Below are 20,904 nucleotides of genomic sequence, written 5' to 3'. Positions count from 1 at the left end.
GTATATCTCACGAGTCGAGGCACATCCACAGCTCCTTTTTTAATGTTTCACTATAACATATTGTGGGAGTAAGGTGTGAGATGTGATGGGTTGATAATTTAAAAAAAAAACAATAAAATAAAAAAAAATATAGATTTTTTTTGTTTGTTAACAAATGAAATGATTTATTAATGAATAGTGATAAAAAAATTGTTTTAAATTTGTCTCATAAAATGTATTATTCTATTTATTATCATGAAAAAATAAAAAAATGAAGTAAAAGTAATAATTTGTTTATATTAAATTTGATTATGGAGATGGTCATTCAAGGTCAATAGAACTCAAAATAGGCACAACAAAGGACAAGATCAATATGAAAATATAATGCTATCTTGTTTAAGCATACAATATACAATAAAGATGCTTGATAATGAGCCACAAGTAGGTATTTATTAGATTTACCACCAAAATATGTAAATGTAAACATAATGTGGGATTAAAGAGGCAAAGTCATGTGGACATGTTCACAAATTATGAAATATGTCGTATGTTAAACCTACTGAAATAAATACCTACCTAAGCAAGCTTATCCTATTTTAGATACAAACATGCAATAAAGTAAATAAACTAAATGCAAGAAAAAATAAATACACAAACACCCCCATAAGCATATTTTAGTTATGTAGGAAAGGAAAAATAGATGAATGGTTTGTTGAGAAAGGTGTCTCAACCTTGCATCATAAAGTTCTAATTTATTATTTATTTGTATTTATTAATTGTTTTGGCTTCATATTGAGAAATGAGATATTCCACTTTGCATTGGAATATTTGCCATGTGTTAGATATTTTGGGAGGTGTGTAAAAAGGATGTAAAACCATCTAATACTATTATGACATTGTAAGATGGGAGTTACTTATGACATATTTTTATGACACATAAGAAAATGATTAGTGGGGCTACATTGAAATTTTGACCAACATTATGACACACCATCAACCATTTTCCACTGGGTTTGAAGATGCCAAAGTGGAGTGCACCAATTCAGGAGTTAATTATGTAAACATTATGACAAGTTGTGATGGCTATAAGAGTATCTTTTATTTTTAGTAGAGACCATGACCAACTTGAGTGTTAGAATTTGGGCTAAATATATTGTCATTTTTGGGTTATTATTTTGGCTCATGGTTTAAGCGAACCACTTATGGTTTGTGGATTCAATTTTCCCCATTTATTGGTGCTTGAAGATGGAGTATTGTATGGGTTGTGTGATTGACTTGTAAATATTGTTATGTTGCTGAAATCACTCTAGAATTTGAATGTTGGTGATACTTTTGTAAAGACATAGTTTGAGATTTGTATTGTAACCTTTTAGTTGCTAAATAATATAATTAGTTTTATTTTAGAGAGGATTTTCTCTTGAAAGAGTTTCCTTATAGAAAGCATTTTGCCATGGTATGATTTTTTGTGTACTTATTTTTGTAAATATAAGATCTTTTATTTTAGCACATGCCTCCTCTTAAAGGTTACTGTAGGAAGACTTTTTTTTATTTTTACAATGAATATAATGGATAAACAGTTACAAAAAATATCGAGACTGTTAGGTCATGCCAAGACCAATGGCCTAACTATAAAGGTTCAACTTCGGACATTATATTGAACATATAGACCAAAGAGCATGGCTGAGTATAAGAACTGAGAACAAAATACTCCATATACACAACGCTATACATCCAAAAAGTGGGGGACAACCAACTAACTAGTTATCAATCCAAGAGGCCCAACCAAGCGGACCTTCCATCATATAATCTGTCTGCCCTCCCTCATTGGGACTGCTCCATGTGTGGCAAGCTGAGCCATGAATTCTCTCTCGACCCTCCTCCCTTCATTGATTTCTGCTACACAAGCTGCAAGGGCATTGACAAAGGGGGTCCTTTCTAAATTCTCCCTACTCTACATGAAACCATATGAGAGTTATGAGATGTATACCTTGGTATGACCATCCTCTGGGAACCTTTCAAACTTCTTCGTGGCTAGTCTCATTGCTAATGTAACATGCAATTCAACATAATGTAAAGTAAGTCTATGGAAAGACTTGGTAAGCTTTCTAGCCCTACCTTGGAACTTATCTTCATTTTTGATAATCCATATGTACCATAAAATTTCACAAGTAAGAATAAACCAAGACAAATTATAATCTTTTTTTAATCCCTGCATAGAACCAGTAATAATGTCCAGAATATCAACATTTTCAGAAATGGAAATACCAAATAGAAGCCATCTCTCCCTAGCAATGATATAGTCAAAAAACAGATGCTGGATATTCTCATTCACCTTACACAAATTACATATATCAACATGTAGACACCTAAAATTGTCATGTATAATTAAATAAATATTTTATTTATTTGATTATTTAAGCCTAATTCTTCTATTAATTAAATAAATCTTTATTTATTTAATTAATTCATTTATCCTCTTCTAGCCTTATTTCTCATTTAAATAAATACATTTATTTATTTAAATTATCCTTTTCCTAAATTAAATAAATATCTTATTTATTTAATTGATCCCACTTTTTCTATTAATTAAATAAATATTTATATATTTAATTAATTCATTAGCCTTTTCTACCCATGACACATGTCATTCATCTCTTAATTCATACACTACCTACCCTTTTATTATTTTATTATTTGTCAAATACCAACCCCAGGTGCTGGTGCAAAGCCCGGTGCTTTATACTCATGCTGCTCAACCAACTTAATCAACAACTCCTTCTTTTCGGATTCAAATTACTCGCATCTCATTTACCAAACTACATAGGTTACACTCTCACTCAAGTCAATCGGTTGAAACAACGGCATCTCACCACCTCCTTTCTTTGTTTGCATAAATAAGAAACCGATCAATTGTTTGTGTCAGAAAAAGATGTTATTGTGTAATAAAAATAAGATGCTATCAACATAAGACACATCCTCTTACCATTTAGAAAAGCAGGGATCCGGCTCCTTGGTATCAATTTCCTACCTAGCTATTTAGGAGATACAATTCCATATAGGAACCGCAGGAAACCAATATTTTTCTTTCTCGCAAGGAAACCAACCAATAATATTGAGAAAGGAACCACGGGTATTTCTTTTCTTGGCAAGGAGGAAACACAGAATCAACATCAATCACTAAGAAGCATAACAAGAAACCATGAACCATGTCTTCTTCTTTTGACACTGGTTCAAGCAAGACAAGGCGCACCACTAAGAGACCTAAGAGAAAAGGATTTAGCCTCGTTACCTCGGGAGCCATCACCAATCTCACCGAACATTTATCTAACATTTCCCTAAGCACCACTAGGAGCCTACCTCTCCCTACCTTTTACCTCTGCCTACCTCTAATTACCTCTGCCTACCTTGAAATGAAATCATACCATTTACCTGGTTAAGAACAACGATTCGTCCTATATAGACGAGATAGAATTGATTTCACTCACTACAGGAATCACATACTTTAACCACTTGTACACTATGACACCTCAGACCATTTCTTTATGAATTGACTGGGGAAGATAACAGGCAAAGCAGAGACAAGCTCTTTTTTAATTGACTGGTTCAGACATAAGACAAGGGTGAAGACAAGGTGGCGCGGAAAGGTAATTAAGACAAGGCGCTTTAAAGGAAAGGTCAATAAATAATACAAGGTTAGGCCATTGATCTATTGTGCAAGGAAACAATACATGAATCAATCATCAATACACATCAATACACAATAGATCAATAGAAAATACAAGGGGAACAAGAGATTATCAAGACAATAATACAATGCATAGTAACATCATAAAGACAAGAAAGAGTTGAATACTTTTCTGCCCTACAATTCTATGGAGAAAAGAAATAGGACTAGACCCTTTAATCATAGTCGACCTCTTTTACACCTCTCAATCTTATCCCTCCATTTCTTATAGTGTCTTCTATATAAGGAGATGCTTCCTTTATTATCAAACTCTGACTAACTCAATTGTGCACTCAACTACACTACGCCTTTTATATGCGGTCCTACTTGCAACCACATTCCGTTCTTTGTTGAGCTCTTGTGCACATATAAAATTTGAGAGCAAATATATCAAGCAAGATCAATGGAGATAGGAAGAATGGAGATCAAAACCCTATTGGACATGTGATGGTATAATCTTTGTGATTTCATTTGATTTGCATTGTCTTAGGTAATCTTCATATGTTATGGTGGATCTTTGTTGTTGTTAGGCTAGGGCTTTTGTGGTTGAATTCATTTAGTCTTTCATCATTGTTCTTATCCATTTTCACCGTATACATTTTGGCACGCCCGGTGGGACTCTCGTCCCTTTTGCATTTAACATCCTTGTTGCAGATTTCATGTTTTGAAGTTGTAGATCTGACATTTTCGTCAACATTTTGATATTTTCGCGTCTGCGTACTTTCGGATTGCGTTTTTGGTTTTCTGCCATGTCTGAGACATCTGGGATCGCGTCTGCATCCTCGACAATTTTTTTTGTACAGATTCCGGAAATCGCGTCTGTGTTCCCTAGTCATGTCTGTGGGGTTTTCAGGCGCATCTGTGTCCAGAAGCCGCATCTGTGTTCTGGAGCCCCGTCTGTGTCTCATCTAACCGTGTCTGTGTCCAGAAGCCGCGTTTGTGTTTCTGATAACCACGTCTGTGTGCACTTGTTTCATTTTGGGTTTCATTGATTCAGTTTTTAGTCATTCGGGTTTTCAGATCTGGTTTATTTTGAGCTAACATTTTCAGATCTAGCTAACAAAATTGGTGCAGCTTGTCTTGAAAGCAAAATCGTTTTGTTGAAGGCCCCTATTTTCACAAAGTCTTTTGGGTTTAAAATTTACCTAACTTGTGTGCTTGTAGGAAGGGGTGATCATTTGAAACAATCCAAACTACTAATAGATCTTTGTTGCAGGTCCTTGGCAAGGGTTTTTGATTTTTATTATGTGCCTTGTTTTCATAGACTAGCAAACACTTCAATTGGTGCACTAAAATTAAATCATTGTCTTTTGTGTTTTGAGCAATAGACTCTTTTTATTTAATCTTTAGAGGGCCTGTCTCCCCGTGTGGTCATTAGGACTACTAGTGAGGAGAGAACGACCCAAGTGGTAGCAAAAGAAAAACCATCTTCTTCCAAACCACTATAAATAACTGTATTCATGGTGAAAACTATGAATAATGTGTGCTGATTAGTTCATACCGACACTATGTCTCCCCATAAACCCGTTTGATCAAATTTATTTGATCAGTTGTAGGGCGTAACCCCTACCGGCTGGGAGCCTTCTGTATTTACAGAGCTGAAAGTGCCGCATGTATGGCCACACGAGTGGATGCCCTTACTAGCACCTTTTTGTTTTAGAAGCCAAAATCCTTCTAGTTGTTGGGGCAGGAGGTCGGACCTCTGGTAGCGGCCCACACACATACGATTCTTAGTAGAGATACAAAGTTCGCCATGGGGAATTTTCGTGGGGACTGATGCTTGACTGCCCTGAGAAGTGAGTGCCGAGGGTGGAGCCAGTGGGGTCAAGCATCTAAGTATCCACTCTGAATAGCGTAGCCTCGGGGAAAACCCCATGTGGGATCAACAACTATTGTCTTGGCCAACCATAAGAATTGTGCTTGACTTATTTTGAACAATCAAACATTCAAGACCAAACAACAAACATTGTGTCTTTTGTGTCTTCAAGTGTATGCAAAACATTTTTACATCAAACAAAACACTTGTCTTTGAGTCATTTTGGAGTCAAAACACTTGCACACATTGAGTCTTCAACAATATTGTGTCCTCTTGTCACGAAAAAATAGTCAAACATTCAGATTTGGTCACAATAAAGCAACTTCACAGATTGGAAAAATTGCACAAATTTTGCAGAAACATGTCTGTGTTTGATAGAACCATGTTTGTGTCATATAACCGCGTCTTTGAAGGGCAGAAACGTGTCTGTGTCTTTTGAGCAACATTGCAACATCTCAGAAACACGTCTGTGTCTGACAGAACCACGTCTGTGTCATTTAAGCGCGTCTGTGTTCGACAGAATAGTGTCTGTGTCATTTAAGCACGTCTGTGAAGTATACAGGCATGTCTGTGTTCAGGATTGAAAACTTTCATAATTCAGCAAACAAGAATAGTCAGTTTCGGACTTATTGAGCTTCCTAGGCTACCTCTTCAAGTTTTCATCTAGCATTCAACCTGTCTTTGGGTCTCACAAAGTCCATTATTGCTTTACACCTTACATTACATTCACATTTGTCTAAACTTGAGTCAAAAGGTCACTTGCTTGTCCTCATCATACTTTGTCAACACACTACATACAACAACACTTGGCTAAGTGGTCCCTCATCAAGGTCTATCACCTTTGGGTCTCATTTGGTCTTACTTAGAGAAAAGGTCAACTTACCTCATCAAGAGAAACTATCCTATCTTTGGAAGTCACACCTACTCTACTACATACATACTTGGTCTTACACTTTGGACATCGCAAGTACACCTCAGATTCATTTACATTCCATCTAACTCTTGGTCTTCCATACTCTTTCCATTTTTGTCTAGTCTCACACATCTTGGTCAATACCTAGTTCATGGTTGAAACCCGTTCCCAAAAAACTAGGAGAGAAGCTAAAGAGGCTCAAGAGTCCGCAAACATGAGTTCTTATGAATACGACAATGATATCTTTTTCAATTCTGATCATACTGCATTACCTGACATGGATGCTTATAGAAACATTCCAAATGTTGAGAACATGGACACTACAAACAACAATGATACACACAACGACAATATGGACAACTTCTCCGTACATTCAACAGAAGTGGAAGACACCATTATGAATCCTCATTTCAATAGATTGGTTGAGGAAATAATGAGGAGGGATAGACAATATTTCTTACAAGTGATGGCACAAAGTGGAGCCAAGATCCCTCATGATTTTGACATGTCTCAAATAATGGAAGATCGACCTTTGCAACAAACTCACTCCAACATGGATCAAAGGAGGCCTAATAGTGGAGGCAATAGAGGACCACATATGGTGCCTGAATCACCATCATCTTTGTTTCAAAAACCAGAGGTCCCTTACACACATGGTCAAGCATATGATACTCACCTTCGCAGACCATTATGGAAGTCTTATGTAGAAAAATATGCTCAATCACATACCAATGCTAAGGATCAACCACCAAAGCAATTAGATATTCAAAGGCATGCTCAAAATTTGGACACAAGGAAACCCCACGTCAAATTTGGGGGCAACACACTAGAACAAACGCATGACATGCCTGTAGAGTATGGTATACATGGACAAAGTAGATATTCCATTCCTCAACATGTCTCTATACCAAGTGGTCCATATATGCAGCATCATTATAGACCTCCTCCATATGAACATGTGTATGATCAATATCATCCATATATGCAACATGCTCCTCCTCCACCCAGTGGTTCAGGCATGGGGTATGGTCCAAGAAGTCGGTCTCCACCGAAGAACAATTTGGAGCAACAAATCAAGGACTTACAAAAGAAAATGGAGGACACAAATACACCGAAGCCAACTTACACAATGAGAGACATATGTCTTTATCCATTTGACAAAAGCATTCCAATGCCTCCATTTCCTACACACTTTGTGACACCTAAGTTTGATAAGTATAGAGGAAAAAGAGATCCTAAGGCACACATAAGACAATTTTTCACAGCTTGCATTGAGGTAGCTTTAGAAGAGACATATTTGATGAGATTATTCTCACAAAGCTTAGGTGATCAAGCTATGGAATGGTTCTCCCAGCTTCCACCTGGTATTAAGTCATGGGGTGACTTAGTAGAGGCATTTATCCAACATTTCTCCTACAACATAGAGACAGACATATCAGTCACTACTTTGTGCAACACCAAGCAAAAAGATGGAGAGTCTTTTTCATCATTTTTAGAAAGATGGAGGAATCTAGCCAACAGATGCTCTTGTGAAATTCCACAAAAGCAAATGGTAGAAATGTTCACCCAAAATGTTAACAAAGACATTGGCTATGATCTAAGAAAAGCTTGTTTGTCCACCTTTAAAGACATCATTGAGAAAGGCTTAGCAACAAAGAAGGTCCTAATTGAACAAGGAGTCATTAAGATATTCAAAGAAAGAAAAGATGACTTTAAAGGAAAAGATAAGCCAAGATTTTGGAACAAAAACAAGAACACAGTCAATGATGGTGTTGTGGATGCCAATACAGTGCGACCCAAAATTGTTTTTTCGGGATCAAGCTCTACAAACAATCAAGTGAATACTCAAACAACTTCCAGATCATGAAGGAAGTACACCCCATTGGGAGAACCACTTAAGTCAGTTTTCAAGAAGCTAGTGGCAAACAAAGTAATCACAATTCTAGATTTTCCTCCATATGAGCCAAAGGTTAAACCAAATTGGTGGAATGATGATGAATATTGTGAATTTCATAAGAGCAAGGGTCATAAGACAGGAAATTGCCATCAACTGAAGAACATCATACAAGATCTCATTGATAGAGGTGGCATTGAGATTGAAGGACACTCATCCAATCAAGAACATGAGATGTTTAAGGAACCATTCCCAAAGCACGACAAGGGAAAAGCTGCAGCTACAGATGACCAAACCAACTATACCAGAGCATCTTATAACTATGATTCAACTATCAATCACATTTCAATGAATAATTATGTCTCTACCATTATCATCAAGGACAAAACACCTGAAAATTCTACCCAAAGACCCAAAATTGTCCTAAAAGGCATTGGATCTTCTTCCGAACCTACCTCTGAATGTCATGTTACAACTCGTCAAGGTAAATTCACTTTGCAAGGTGCTCCAGCTAAAAACACCGCTTCCTCATCGACCAAGCCTGAGTATGACCTTGTAGAATAGTTAGGGAAGACACCCGCGCTCATCTCCATCCTTGAGCTCTTATGCATATCCCCCGCACATAAAGCCATTCTTGACAAAATCTTGAGAGACACTTCCGTCCCTACTGATCTGAACATGGACTAGTTTCAAGCCATGGTGGGATACCTTTCTGTTCCACACTCCCTTACAGTCACAAAAGCCGATGACGCCTCTGTAAGTCAGCCACATAATGCACCTTTACATATTGAAGCCTTCATACACAAACATCAAATAAAAAGAGTCCTGAGAGATGGAGGAGCAGGTCTAAACATTTGTACATTGAGCACTATTAAACAATTGGGATATTCTGATAAAGCTATGAATTCTACAAACAAAATTACCATCAAGACATATGATGATGAAGAGTGTTCATCCAAAGGCACAGTTACTTTACCTCTCAGAGTTGGGTCAGTTACAAAGGATGTGGTTTGTCAAGTCCTAGACCTAGATCTCACATATAATATATTACTAGGACGTCCTTGGATTCATGAAATGAGGGCAGTCCCATATACATATCACCAATGCATCAAGTTTCCTCACAATGGAGTTGAAATAATAGTTAATGGAGATCCTAATCCATTCATATACTGCAATAACTTGAGATCGAAAACTGAAACGATCATCCCAAGTAATAGGGAAGCTGTTCCTTCTTCTGCATACATTGATCCCGAGTCATTAAAACCTTCGACATCAAAACAAGGTGAGCTTAAAGGGAAATTCCAGGACAAGGGCATGGGTGAATACACTTTGAATCAAACTATGTACTTACAACAAGTCATGAGTTCACCAAAAGAATATGGAAGACCACATCCTAATAAGCAGGTATCTATCATTATACTCGAATGGGACCCTACTATCTTTCAAAGATGGGGTGAACTGGAAGAGGAAGATTTATACAAAATGCTTTACCAAGACTTTGAAAATGATACACACGATCACATTAGCATACCATGTGAGAAGTATGGCAAAGGGTTCAAGATTCTACAAAAATTTGGGTATGATGGCAAAAGCCCTCTTGGCTTAAGAAAGGAAGGCATCATTGAGCCTTTACAACCTGAATTGACATTAAAAAAGGAACGCTCAAAAGGACTTGGTTTCATGACTTCCAAGGTTCATACTCAAAAGACAGAAGAAGCATTACAAATCAAAGCTGCCAAAATTCAACACGAGAATCGCTATTCCACAGACTCCAATGAATGGGAATGGGGTTCAGACAAATCCTCTAGTGACTATGAGCTCACCGAGACATTCAAAGAACTAGATGAACCCACAGAAGAAGAGGAATTTTATGAAAAATTCAAAGTTGTTCAAGAAACAACCCCAGAGGATCCCATATAGTCCTTGCCTTTAGGTCCTAGGTCGAAATCACATAGAATGAGAACACCTGTCCTAGAATGTGCTACTAGTGATGATAATTTGGATTCATTCATGATCGAGACTGATGAGGAGAGTGCCAATGATGACCTTGATAACTACCTCGACATACCTGAATATAACTGCATCTTCACTCTTAGCCCCGCTAACTTCGAAGACATAAAAGGCCTCCCCCTTGTTCACCACCAACTTATTGACTGGGACCATGAAGGACCTGCACAGTTTGACACATTCCAAAATGATGAAGCCTTTATTGACTATCTTGGCATACAAGATGATCTTCCCCCTGGGGACCATAAAGCAGGATACACTATAGAACTCAACAACGTGGCATATTTTGGTGAGGGTGTCAGACCTTCCAGTCACAAAAATATAAAAATAAAAACAAAACAAGGGTCTTATGGCGAAAACCACACTGTGGCGCTGTCTGACCCCAAAAAAGTAAAAAGAAAGGACATATCTGAGGGTGAAAACCTATCCGAGGCACTCGAAGATGGAAGGTTCAACATTCTCCCAGCATCATATGAGGAAAAGTCATCCATGTTGGTAGAGGAGACTATCAAAACAAACATTGGTATAGAAGAAGTTCCACACAACATATTCCTGGCTCAATCTTTGACAGAGTCAGAAAGGTCGAGATTCATAAGTTTCTTCACGGAACGACAAATCAACTTTGCATGGTCATACGCTGATATGCCTGGGTTGGATCCGGATTTGGTAATGCACCATTTGAAAGTTAAACCAGGGGCAAAACCAGTGAAACAGAAATTAAGAAAGATGCATCCACAAGTCGCATTATTAGTCAAAGCAGAGCTTGAGAAATTATTGGATGTTAGATTCATACGCCCAATTGATTATCCCAAATGGATCTCCAGTTTAGTGCCTGCCAGTAAACCAGATCGTAGTATCAGAATATGTACAGATTTCAAAGACATCAACAAAGCTTGTCCTAAGGATTATTTTCCATTACCAAATATTGACTTGATTGTCAGTCTCACAGCAGGTCATGCGATGTTATCTTTGATGGATGGATTCTCTAGTTACAATCAAATAAAAATTGCATCCGAAGATCAGCACAAAACAACATTCACTTGTCCTTGGGGAACTTTATGTTGGAATGTCATGTCCTTTGGGCTAAAAAATGCAGGTGCTACATATCAAAGAGCCATGACTACTATCTTTCATGATCTCATGCACGTAACCATGGAAGATTATGTTGACGACCTCTTGGGCAAATCAATAGACAGAGATACACATTTGGACATACTTTCAGTCATCTTTGATCGGTTGGAAAAATATAAAGTAAGATTAAACCCCAAGAAATGTGTCTTTGGAGTGACCTCTGGGAAGCTCCTAGGATTCATTGTATCAAAAAGAGGAATTGAAGCCGATCCAGCAAAAGTCAAGGCCATCCTAGAGATGCAACCACCACGAAACATCAGTCAGCTTCGATCTTTGCAAGGGAGACTCCAGTCCATACGAAGATTCATAGCACAACTTGCAGATAAGTGTAATCCTTTTCAACACTTTCTACATAAAACATCAAATTCAAATGGGATGATAACTGCCAACAGGCTTTCCAGATACTCAAAGATTATCTTTTGATTCTGCCAGTTTTGATGCCACCAGTTCCAGATCAACCTCTATTACTATACATATCAGCTACTTCGACAGCACTGGGGGCACTCTTAGCACAACAAGTTGCCGAGGGCAAAGAAAAGGCAGTATACCATATCAGTCGCACATTGGTGGGATATGAGCTAAACTACACACCAATTGAGCATGCATGTCTCGCTGTGGTCTTTGCTTCGCAGAAACTACGACATTACATGCTAACTCATAAGACTAAGTTGGTTGCAAGGATTGATCCATTGAAATACCTTCTCAATAAAGCGACACTTATTGGGCGACTAGCCAAATGGGTAATGATCCTGAGTGAATTCGACATCGAGTATGTGGACAGAAAAACAATAAAAGGACAAGCTATCGCAGATCAGTTAGTAGATGCTCCCATGATAGATGATGTTCCTCTAATTTCAGAATTTCCAAATGAATCCATTTTAACAGTGTCACATGCAAAGCCATGGCAACTATACTTTGACGGCTCATACACACAACATGGGGCAAGAGCTGGAATCCTCTTCATAACTCCTCAAGGAGATTCTATACCAAAATCATATCAATTATTATTTCCCTGCACTAATAACATAGCGGAATATGAGGCATTAACAACTGGATTATGGATTGCAGTTCAGTGGAAGATCCAAGAACTTCGTGTTTTTGGGGATTCTCAGCTTGTAATTCGTCAAGCAACTGATGACTACCAAACAAAGGATGAAAAAATTAATGCCTTACAAAAGAATGGTGGATGACCTGAAACAACATTTCACGAAATTAGACTTTGGACAGATACCAAGAGAGAAGAATCGAGCCGCATATGCCATGGCTACAATTGCTTCACTAATTGATCTACCACCGAATGAGACTTGCTATGAGTTCTTGGTGGATAACCTTTTGGTTCCCTCATATGAAATCACTCCTACTGAGATGATAGGTGTCGTCGGTCCAGAGTCCCAGTTATATGGTTCCATTTTCACATACCTTCGTGATAATACCTTTCCTCCTGACCTATCCAATAACCAACGTCACACTTTCATTCGCCAATCTTCTCGATACATCATTTTAGCCGATATCCTATACCATCGAGGTCTAGATGGCACTCTTCTTAGATGTTTAGAAAGCGACGAAGATCAGATTGCGTTACGTGAAGTACATGAAGGGATATGTAGTCCACATTCTAGTGGTCCTACCTTAGCCAAGAAACTCATCAGGACTGGATATTACTGGCCCAATATGGAAAAAGATTCATATCAGTTTGTCAAGAAATGTAAGCAGTGTCAACTCCACGGAGACCTTATTCATGCGCCAGCACAAGAACTTCAACCAATTGCGACTCCTTGGCCCTTTTGTTAGTGGGGACTCGATCTCATAGGCAAGATTCACCCTCCATCTTCCAATGGTCATAAATTCATAATCACTGCCACATAATATTTCACAAAATGGATCGAAGCTGTGCCTCTCACACAAGTCACTAGAAAAAAAATTGCTACATTCATTCTCAACTATATCATTTGTCGATATGGTATTCCTGTTTCCATCATCACCGATAACGGGCGTCCCTTAAAAAATCAGGATGTTCGTGAACTCTGTGACCGCTTCCATATTACCCATCATTTCTCCACTCCATATTACCCCCAAGGTAATGGTCATGCTGAGGCGTCTAATAAATCAATCCTTAAAATCTTAAAAAAGACAGTCGACGATGCTGGCCGTAATTGGCATATCCAACTTAATCCCGTACTCTGGGCCTACCGCACAAGCGTTTGCACACCTACAGGAGCTACACCCTATTCACTTGTCTATGGCACTGAAACTATCTTTCCTATTGAGGTCGAGTTACCCTCTTTACGAGTCTCTTTGTAAAACATTATCAGCGATGAAGACTACAGGGTCTCTTGCTTACAAGAACTTGAACTATTGGATGAACGGAGACAAACTGCTTTTAATCATCTCAAGGCTTATCAACAACGAATGAGTTGCAACTACAATCACAAAGTCAAGCCTCACACATTTGAGGTAGGTGACTTGGTTCTCAGAGAAAATCCTAAAAATTAGCAAGACAGAGAGAAGAAGAGCAAGTTCGAACCAAACTGGCTTGGTCCTTACATCATCACAACAGCATATGGATCTAGTGCATATAAGCTCTCAACCACAAAGGGTGAATCTTTGGAGGATATTATCAACAACATGCACCTTCGCAAGTTTTACACATAGCTCTTCAGAGTATCCTAATGCAAAAATACAAAAAAAATTCAAAAAATATCAAAAATACAAAAAAATCATAAAACAAAAAAAATCGTTACTTGGTGAAAACCTGGCAAATAGGCGCCTTGTGACAACAAAAAAAATAAAAATAAAAACCGAAAAAAGTAAAGAGAAATAATTTCTTCCAACGGTGAAAACCACTTTCGTGGTGCCCTGGGCAAGTAGCATGGTGAAAACTGGGTCACCATCGTCATGTGTAGAGACATTGCTCCTCCCTCCTTCAGGATTCCATTTCATCCTTTCACTTTTGCACACACTCACAACCTATTCATCCATAATAAACTTACCCATTCCCATCATGGCTTGTTATTGATCTACCCAAGATTGGTTAGCCATTCATAATAAATCCATTTTCAACGTTTCCATCCATAATAAATCAGCTCCTATCTGTGGCTAAGGCAAATCCTACATCTAGTAATGGGTGTGGAACCGAGATCATCACACATTTTGAGGAGTATAGTTTCTTCTACTTTTCTTCAGTCTATCCGCACACAATCTGCAATAAACCAACACTTGCATCGCCAATCTGCAATAAAGTTTCGTCTTCTTCGCAATAAAGTATCACTTCATGGATTCACTCAGTTTCAGATGAGACACAACAGCAACAACGAGCTTCAACAAATCAAATCTTTCAACAGACTCAGACAACATTATGGTTCAATGCGATCTATCCTTTTTGTGAAAGTAAACATTGTGACCACAATCAAATAAGACTTATACAAGTGACAAGAGACACTAAACTTGAGGACTACAGTGGATGTTGATGTCGAGTCTTGGTTTTCTTTTGATTTTATCTTTTGGTGACATGTCTTTTAGCTTTTCCGGGATGTCTTTGACTAGAGATTCTATCTCCAGGATGTCTTTGACTAGAAAGGCAAGGATGGGGTATCGTCACCTATTTTTATTTGCTGTCTGTGGATTGTCTCTTAGTAATGTTATGACTTGTCCAAGGATATGAGGACACTGAGAGTCTAGTATGAACTGGGGCATTCCTTGTTTGCAACTATCTCATCCCCATGCAAACAGGTACAATGACTTTCTGGGTCGAACATATGCCTCGATTGTCATAACTTACTTGCCATAATAAAGCTCAATGATGATAACGCACAAGAAGCTCTTTCACTTTCATATCTTCTATCTTCCATCCCCCTTTCTGGATTGACTTCCATCGTCCTTTTTGAGTTTGTGTAGCCTGCTATCACATGACTGAGTATAATGACACACCAAAAATATTTGCATTTCATATAGTTGCACCTGCATTACCACATATTAAGCATTTCATACATACATATAGATATCACAATTGCATCACATCCTGCACATAACACATGTCAGCACATTCTACATTTTACTCATGCATTTCATCATTTGCATTATCATATTCATCTGCATTTCATACATTCACATTTGCATTTGCATAACATATAAAACACAAAAGAACAAAAATATTGCATTTCATTATGTACATATTTGCATCCATATCATAAGCATCACATAACACATACATCATAAAACATCTCATCACATAGGTACACATGCATATAGCTGCTGCAAAAATGAATCATCTTATATATATATAATCATAAGTGTCATGATACAATGATGTCAAAATACATATGGCTACAAAATCACTCGAAGGTGTCTACATCATCATACAAAATGGTACAAAACTGATACATAGGGAGCCCTCTATGGTTATGATGAACTCCCTCCCTTGGAGTCGCCTGGCCTCGATGGAGTCTGAGCCCTAGAAGGACCCACTCCAAGATCATCTCTCCTGCCCCCTCTATCTGGTGGTGGTGGAGGACCCATAACCCCACCGCTGGATGCTTGTCTCCTCTGGCTCCCTCCTGTGACCGTCGCTGTCCGTGATGGTCTACGGAAGCTCCTCGCCCGCCGCTTTGGTGGCACTGCCCCGTAATATAGGTCTTGCCAGTAACCTATCTCCTCCCCTGCCCGTAGAACATAGGCATATCCAGCCCCTGTGTCCTCTGTCGCCTGCCTCCCAGCCCTTAGTGCTCTCTCAGCCTCAGTATAGCGTTGGATAGCATGATCCCGCTCATGCTCTGTCTCCCTCAGTCGCCTCCTGAGCCTTGCTGTCTCCCTCTCTAGGTCCTGAATCTCATCTGCCTGTCCCTGGCAGATCTCCCTCAGCTCAAGTAGCTCATCCTCCTCCTCTTCGACCCCTTGTGCCTCTACCTGTGGCTCCCCTTGTATTGGTACCTGTACCTCTGCCTATACCTACCTCTGCCCCTGTCCTTGCACCTGTCTAGGACCCTGTGCTGCTAGCACCTGTAGTGGTAATCCACCGCGACCCCTCACTACCCGAGCCTGTCTCTCCTCCCCACCCTCTCTCCGTGGAGCCATCCTCCTCTCTCTAATAGCACCCCGCCTCCTCCGCCGGCCTCTCCCCCCACCATCTCCATCATCATCCCCATCCCCACCACCATCTCCATCTAGAGGCTCCCCTGGGTCTGTCAGTCGTGGAAAGGGATGCTCCACCCAATATGCCGTGTACTCTGCATCCATGCCTGCATCCTCAATCTCCGGCCACATATCCCATGGCATCGACACCATCTCTACCAGCTGCATCACTACCTGATCATATGATAGCAACGGCCCAAAGTGTGCTTGATCCCTGACTGTCCGAGCATACATCCCGGAACCCCATGGCATCCGCTGAATACGGCCAAACTGCCTACACACCCTGTCAATTAGTTGTCTCTCCAATACATAGGGCATCCTCCCAATCAGATATCTACTCCAGAAGGTATAAGGTAGATCCACTGCGTCCTCCTCCCACTGCTCGCACTCACAATACGACCTTCATATCATAGTGTCGATCTCATCTAGGACTCGACGCCAATGCTCCAACTTGCCAATCCGTGGCTGTGAGGTAATCATATCATATAGATGCACAAAGCTGCGTCCATGACCCCTGCCCCTGAAATGTATCGGTCGGGTAACCAGTAGATGCTCATATGCCCACACCTACAACAATGTAACTCCGTAGCCCAATCCTACGGATCCATGATACACAAACTGATGTAGCTCATAGTACAAGTGTGCCAGCACACACGGTCCCCAGGCATATCTGGTGTGCTGTGTAATCAGTGTCTCCAAGGTGCTCCCCTAGCCCATAGCCAACCCTCGTGTCGCCCTATTTGGACACAGGAACCCACTGATCGCTCCTCCTAGCACTGCTGGTAGTGCCAGTCCTGTTGCTGTCATGGTATCCCATGCCATGTGTCCAACTCTCATCTCTAGTCCTGGATCTTGAAACACTTGCCTCATTGCCTCCTTGTCTCCATCTTGATCATAGGGTATTAGCTCCCCATCGATTGATATCCTCAAAATCCTATAAACATCCTCCAAGGTGACTATCATCTCACCCATCGACAAATGAAATGTACATGTCTCTGAGTGCCACCTCTCAACAAGTGCAGTCAGCAGCCCCATGTTCACTCGAAACTCAAGCACATACAAGATGTATCTCAAACCCATAACCTCAATAGCATCTCGGTCCTTGAATGTCAGCTCTGGTCGTAATCTCTGCATTGACGGGAATCTCTCTCATGACTCTAGCATAGACAAATACTCCTGCAGTCAAGCAAATCAATCATGTCAGTCAAAGTGACACTCACTGTTCATCACAAAGTGTTGCTATCTATCCTAGTGACACTCAATGTTCATCACAAATTGTTGCTATCTATCCTAGTGGTACTCCCTGTTCATCACAAAGTACTACGTGTTTTGCACTCCCTGTTCATCACAAAGTGCTTCTCATATTTGCACTCCCTGTTCATCACAAAGTGCTACTCATTTTGACACTCACTGTTCATCACAAAGTGTTTCACCTATTGGTACTCCTTGTTCATCACAAAGTACTATGTCTTGGTACTCTCTGTTCATCACAAAGTGCCTTGATCTATCCTATCCTAGGGCCTCTGCTTGAGTGTATCCTCTTGACTAGTTTCCTAATTGGCAACGTATGTTCTATCACATAATTGTCAATCCTAGCCCTATCTGCTATCCTAGTCTTCCTTAGAGGACTTGCTTGAGTGTATTCTCTCAGCAACTTATCCAATCAACAGCGTATGTTCATCACAGAACTGCCGATTTGACCTTGAAGACACAAATGCGCCTTCATGACATAAACACGCTTACATACTACATAAACGCGCCTGCTCTGCACAGACGCACCTGAAATATATAGATGTGCCTATGCTCTGCACAGATGCGCCTATCCTACACAAACGTACCCACATTGCACAAACGTATCTACACAACACAGACGCGTTCGCATCTGACATAAACGCTGTTGAATTCATAGATGCGCTTGGCACAAACGTAGATGCGCCTAGCCAACATAGACGCGCTTGACACCAACGCAGACGCGCCTACACATTTTGAACATTTTTTGACATTATCCTAAAATGCATTAAATGCGCTACCTAACATGCATTAATGACAATATTTATTACAACAAAGTACAAGGAGGTTTTGCGGTACTCACCGGCTCTCTTGCATCTACTGGCCTCTGAAATCGACGAACGCGATCGAATCTGTGAACCAATGCCATCGCTGCTGACTGCTGCTGCTCTATTCTCTCTCTGCACTCTGATCTCTTGGATGTGTGGATGACAATGAGGATGTATTTCCCTCGTGGTCTATTTTATAGATTTCCCTAGCCCCAATCCTAGCCCTTGTCTCCCGAGTCAGTCTTCATTCTCCTGTGACTCTGTCACTCTATCCTATCCGGTTAGTCCATTCTAGCCTTTCTTTCTTATCAAGAGATTGTCTGCAATTTTTTCAGACATTTTTCATCCAATCTCTCGAGGGGGCATATCATTCCCATCTTGGGGCAACTTTGTATCAGTTCATCTTATCTTCTTTGAAACAATACGAAAAGCTGCATTGTCTCAAAAAGGGGCAAAATGTAGACACCTAAAATTCTCATGTATAATTAAATAAATATTTTATTTATTTAATTATTGAAGCCTAATTCTTCTATTAATTAAATAAATCTTTATTTATTTAATTAATTCATTTATCCTCTTCTAGCCTTATTTCTCATTTAAGTAAATACATTTATTTATTTAAATTATCCTTTTCCTAAATTAAATAAATATCTTATTTATTTAATTGATCCCACTTTTTCTATTAATTAAATAAATCTTTATTTATTTAATTAATTAATTAGCCTTTTCTACCCATGACACATGTCATTCATCTCTTAATTCATACACTACCTACCCTCTTATTATTTTATTATTTCTTTTACCTACCCTCTAATCATAGCCGACCTCTTTTACACCTCTCAATCTTATCCCTCCATTTCTTATAGTGTCTTCTATATAAGGAGATGCTTCCTTCATTATCAAACCCTGACTAACTCAATTGCACACTCAACTACACTACGCCTTTTATATGCGATCCTACTTGCAACCACATTCTGTTCTTTGTTGAGCTCTTGTGCACATATAAAATTTGAGAGCAAATATATCAAGCAAGATCAATGGAGATAGGAAGAATGGAGATCAAAACCCTATTGGACATGTGATGGTATAATCTTTGTGATTTCATTTGATTTGCATTGTCTTAGGTAATCTTCATATGTTATGGTGGATCTTTGTTGTTGTTAGGCTAGGGTTTTTGTGGTTGAATTCATTTAGTCTTTCATCATTGTTCTTATCCATTTTCACCGTATACACAACAAAATTTTGATCATTTCTGCAAGGAAGCCTATTAATAATCAACAACCATTTAAAACATTTCTTCTTAGGATCAACTTTGTTGCTCCATAAATTTTTAAAAATGTGCTTCTATTTGCTGTCAATCCAATTAGTATGCCATACCTCCTTAATATGAGAAATTATGGAGTTGCTTGCAGTTAAAGAAATATAAACATTTTTAGCCTTAACATTAATAAGCAAGGTGCCATCCTTCCAAGTGAAAGTGATGAATCTATCATTATCCACCAGGCAACTCTTGGGGAGTTCCAACATATTACAAGCCTCCCTTAAAATGGAGTATGTTCTCCAATTAGATGTAGGCAGGGATATCATCTGGGATAACTCAACCCAAGGGATCACTTGTTCCCTATTGATGAGGTCTTTAAAGCACTTAATACCTTTGTTAGCCCAGTTCTTAACCAAACACCCTTGAACAAGAGCGAGGGGTTTCCCTTTATGAAACAAGTTCCACGAAATGGACCTCTCACCACTAATGGAGAGATTTTTGTTGACCCTACAATTAAAGATTTGTGCCCTTACATACTCCCACGCCTTCCAAATGGTTTTGAACACCAGGGAGCCTGGGATAGATACTGGGAAATTCCCAACAACAAGGTCACTAAAGGGGAGATTCTTCCAAGCCTTTGCCTGCTTGGGTACTGCCATCATGATGTTACTCTTGACTAGGAATTTCCATGGCTCATTGCTACTAAGAGAGTGGAAGATCCATTTAGCCGCAAGTGCTATCCCATGAATTATTAAATCTTTAAGCTCCAGACCACCATCTTTCTTCTCCTTGTAGCACCATTCCCATTTAACAGAATGCCTCTTTCTACCACCTCTCCCATTTGACCATAAGAAGTTCCTTATAACTATATGTACCTCAAGCACTTGGTAATTATAAAACATCCACACCGATACATAGTAGAAGGTATATGAAGAAAGGATCTTCTGGCACACCAGGATCCTCCTTGCTAGGGACAGGTAATGCCTGTCCCACTT

The sequence above is a fragment of the Cryptomeria japonica genome, chromosome 10, assembly GCF_030272615.1.
Source record: "Cryptomeria japonica chromosome 10, Sugi_1.0, whole genome shotgun sequence".
Lineage (NCBI taxonomy): Eukaryota > Viridiplantae > Streptophyta > Pinopsida > Cupressales > Cupressaceae > Cryptomeria > Cryptomeria japonica.
Note: the sequence above shows the minus strand (reverse complement) of the source record.